General features: G+C 35.6%; 1 long non-coding RNA gene across 1 annotated transcript; it reads left to right on the top strand.

Moving 5' to 3' along the window:
* The first annotated feature begins 698 nt into the window (after positions 1-698).
* LOC142140103 (uncharacterized) lies at positions 699-2,308 on the top strand. The gene is made up of 3 exons (XR_012688293.1): positions 699-760; positions 860-907; positions 1,968-2,308. It is a non-coding gene; the product is annotated as an uncharacterized LOC142140103 (long non-coding RNA).
* The last annotated feature ends 2,606 nt before the right edge of the window (positions 2,309-4,914 follow it).

Raw genomic sequence — 4,914 nt, 5'->3', positions numbered from 1 at the left:
GAAGAATGTACTGTAGCTAAACCATGAGCATGAGCAAGTAAGCAGGGATCCCAAGGCTCAAACATTTCTGCTTAGGTCAAATAATTTTACAGATATTAAATTGGGTTCTGAACTGTAATTCAGGATATGGACTTTAAAGAAACCTAATTTATTTTTTGACTTGTTTGCATTTACAAATAAATATTGCTAGATTCTAAATATGGTGATTCATTTTCAAGATCATTGCAGTTTTAAATTCTTAATTGAAAGGTAAATGTTACCTTTCACTCTCCTATTTGTGTCCAACTAAAATGATCAGACATCTCTGTTGGAAATGTCTATTTTTCTGGGATATTTAGTTTGAGCATGGACAATGACTTCACACCAGATAGCATAGCAGAGGTAGAATAGAAAAGCAAATATGGTGGCAGGATGTTAAAACTAGTTAGAATCAATGGTCATAGCCTTTATTTGTAACTAGTTTGAAAGTCCTGGGAAGTAAGAGAAGCTAAAACAATGGTTGATGAAATGGTGATAGATGAATTTAAAGGAATTAAGGGATCATATAATATCAAACACAAGATTATAATATAATGATGTTCATCACACTAAGTTCTTAAACGGAAAATAACTTGTGGTGGCATGGGCCAAATTACAATCTTAATTTCAGTAATATACTAGTGTCTAATAACTGAATTTTATTTTTCAATTTTATTACAGCTTCCCGATTATAACCCATTTGATTTAATCTGGGCATTACTGAAAAAAGCATATTTGGAAGGTGATAACGATTAAAAACATAAAAAAGCTGCTATCTATAATTAAAACATTTTAGTACAATCACCTAATGAGTTTGTATGTTTTCCCTGTGTTTGCATAGGTTTCATCCAGGTGCTCTGGTTTCCTCCCATACTCCAAACACATACTGGTAAATGAATTGGCTTCTAACAAAAAATAAACCGTAGCATGGGGTAGGGAATATAGATTTTAAGCTCCACTGGGGCAGGGAAATATGTGACTTATTAAAATATTATCTGTAAAGTGGTTTGGAATATGGAGACACTAAATAAATGACTGTTATTAAATAAAATAAAGAAACTTTAAATAATTTAATAAATCACCTATATAAATTGCATTAGAACAAAATGGTGTTGCTACAGGGATGTGGCGACTGTATTACGCTTGCAGTATAAAAAGTCTTTTACTGTGTAATCTTAAATTGAATATATTTAATTTCTTATTTTAGAAGGAGTCTTTATGATTCTTGTGTTAAATATGGGCATCAGTGCACAGCAAAGGGGCAGAGGCATGTTAATGTAAAATGTGAGAACTGGAGACACATATACGCAAAGGAACTAGAACCCTACAATAAGCATTTAACAACACGTAACGCCCAAGTAGTATTGAAAACTTTTGACCTGCTGAGTGAAAGTAAAAATTGATTTACTTTAGCTAATCCGGAAAGTCATTTTACATACATATAAGCACATGTTAAAATGTATATAAACTGGAAAATATTATAGTAAATACATTTTTAAAGTCAATTATTTTAAATTTTTCCCATTAATTTGAATGGGTTTCAAATACATAACTAGATATCTCAATTTTTAAGCCTATTAGTGGAAAGGCATTGCATTTCAACTACACTTCAGTAATTTTCCTGTAAATGGGGGTGAGGGGCACCCAGAAAGAGATCAACATATTACTCTGGAATACTATGGAGTATTTAACACTACACAAAATGAAAGGTTGTAGTAAAGTCCAGTCATTTGAGGTCATATTACATAAAAACTGTACATTATATAACCCTGAATTGTGTAAATAAAAAATCTAGAAATAAAAAATATTGAATAAATGTTATAAAAATAAACCTTTCAATAAAATAGTATACTTTCAGCTGCTTCCTTACATCTCAAGCTCACAGAGCCAGGAGGATGCTGATTCTAACACCAAAGCATTAATATTTATTTTTCCTCCTCTCTCCCAAGGCTTTTGAACAAACAAGCATCTTATTTCTAATATCTACAAAGTGGCTGTTAGATCAAAAGACAACAATAGGGCAAGTGAATGAAAAAGGAACACACAAAATCCTTCCTCTTCTTCCTTTGAAAGTGGGTGTTCCCACTGGTGACAGAATGAATCTCTTACATTTAGGAGTCGCACTGCCTATCCTTAGTATATAGGAATTGTAATCATTGTCCGAAACAGTATTGTGAATTGTCTTACTTAAGTGTTTCTATTACATTTTGTTACTTAGAAAACATTTTTGGAAGTATACTTATTAAGTACTTTATATAGTGCCGACATGTAATAAAGTACTTTAAATAGAGTATTTAGTCTTCACGTCGGTCCCTGTCCCAGTGGAGCTTACAATTTATATTCCCTATTACACACACCCTAAGGTTCATTTTGTCAGAAGCCAGTTAACCCATCCACTGACTCCTCTTGTGTCTGCTGTCTGTTTGCTCTCCTATTAGGATGTAAGCTCTTATGATCAGGGCTCTCTTCCCACCTGTCTCTATACCTATTCTCCTCCAGCTTCACTGCAATGCTTGGAGCTATTGGAGTCTTGGTTTTACTTGTTTTTGTTCTGTATTGTTTTACCCTGTATGGTCTACTGTTTGTACGGCGCTGTAGAAATCTTGTGGCACCATATAAATAAAGGATAATAATATTAATAATGTATTTACATGTAGTATACACACCATTAAACAATACATACTGTGACACAATAAGAAGGGTCACAGGATATTTTTATTTATTTATTATGGATTAGTAAATACATTTAAAGTTGCTTATTTTCTGATTAAATTGAATGGGGTTTCGATAATACAACTGTAGATCACTAGAGTTGATGAAACAGGAAATGGTTGAAATGTACACTATTTTGTAGAGTGGGTGTGTGGAGACAGAGAATACCAATTAGTGGAATGGTATCAAATTTCAACTACACTATAGTAGTATCCCTGTAGTAAGCCCCAGGCACTTTTGTACGTGACTTAGCTATATAATCCTGAATATACAGTAGTACTGTAAATAATTAAGTTTTAACCCCATGTGTTAGTCTTTTGTTTACTTGTTATTATATAATAGTGTAATGGTAGAGGGGTGACTCTGATATCTTTATACTGCGATCACTAGGCTGTCAAAGTTGCCACTCTAGGATCCTGATTTATATGTTTTATCCCAGTATCCGCAGTCCAGGTGTTCCGTGATATAGCTTTTCAGCTTGAGGCATGTAGACTATTAGAGGGGGGTCATGCTGTATTTTTGGCAGTTCCCTTCTCTCCACCCATCAGCCCAACCTGTTTAACTCCTTGTGCAGATTATAAGCTTTTTTTCTTGCGGTTCAGGGTACACTACTGGTTTTATTTAATTATTTTATTACTTATTACAGGGTTTTCCATTCATTTAAATTGGGTTTTCAATGCATGACTGTAAATCACAATTAAGTAGAAAGCCTTGTTCAATTGAGGTTATAGTCTGATGATACTGTATTTTGAATAATCCATAATATAGCAAATAAATAAATAAATAAAACAAGAAATAAAGAGTATAGGAAATGTAATGTTAAAATAAAATGCCACATACTGTAACTGATACAAAGGCAACAAGAATTTTATATGGTTTTAGGACCAGAAAAATAAAAAAATGAAAGAGAGAAAATAGCTGGAGGAATATTCTTTATCCTTACAAGTCCACTAGTTGGTTGTAACATGTTGAAGCAAACTCCACAAGAAGCGAAATGCAACAATCTTATATCTTAATCTAGCTTGTCGAACTAGTGAACTCAGGTGTCAGGAGCCAGAATGTAGAGGTAAGTAGTATGATAATGTACAGGATAGAGGAGGAAGACTAGGGGGGTTGAAGGTTTAAGGGGATGAAGATAAAGCTCCACACAAACATACTGTTCAGTCATGCGCTAATGATGAGTTGATTCATGATTGGTCTTAAAGTTGAAGGACAAGGGTGTTAATGTGCAGTTGAATTTATTTGTACATACTGGTTATACGCTCTGTTATAACAGCTGTATGGGGAGCTGGATTGCTCTTGTTTGCTATTAGGCACGTAGCTGTCTGCAAAATATGATTAATGAGAGCCATTGTGTGCTTCAGTGTGCCTGTCAAGTCTTAACAAGGAGGGAGCAGGTTTGGACTGGCCCACTGGAGTGCAGGTGAGTACTCTTGAGCCCCAATTCCCAAAGGCCCACTGCCTACCAGGACCCTCAGGGCATCCTGACTATAAAGCTCAAAACACAGTGTCAGAGCTTCTCAGAGCTGAACAAATGCTAGCGTTGTTAAAGTGTACACCCATGGGAAATCAGAGACGCAGCTGACGTTATATTATAATCCTAATAATGCCTTGTCATTGCATATCTATAGAAACTTAAACATGGCGGTAATGGCATCTGCCTTTGAATAAGCCAATAAGATTTCCAAGAGCTGGAAAATTACGTTTTGATGTAACCCTTGTAATACCGTTTTGGATTGTTTTAGAATCAAACAGTGATGTTGTTGTTTACTGCACTTGTAGTTAGTAGATTACAGCTACACTGTGACCTGTGTGAGGAAGTAGTTGCTGAGAACACTTGTCTCCCTTGCAAGTATCATGTCTTCAAGCAAGAAGAAGAGCTGGGGGAAAGCCAGCTCACTGTCAACCTCTCTGAGCTCGGACGCCACCAGTCAGAAGTCTCTGCTTGACATTAGCAGCTTCTTAGAAAAAGATATTAATGTTCACATTGAACTGTGTGCGCAACTATACCCAAGTGTGCTAGGTCTCGCTCCTCAAATGTCTCTTAATGTGGCCTTCAGTAACTATGTGGCCTCATTATTTTCATGCATTCCCCCTTCATGCCCCAGTCCGACACTGGCAGGGAGTAAGAGAGGCACAACAGCAGTCTGGTGCCTGTCACTTCCAGGATCAGGTTTAGAACCT

This window comes from Mixophyes fleayi, chromosome 2 (assembly GCF_038048845.1).
Source record: "Mixophyes fleayi isolate aMixFle1 chromosome 2, aMixFle1.hap1, whole genome shotgun sequence".
Classification (NCBI taxonomy): domain Eukaryota; kingdom Metazoa; phylum Chordata; class Amphibia; order Anura; family Limnodynastidae; genus Mixophyes; species Mixophyes fleayi.
Note: the sequence above shows the minus strand (reverse complement) of the source record. Positions and strands in the feature narration are given on the sequence as shown.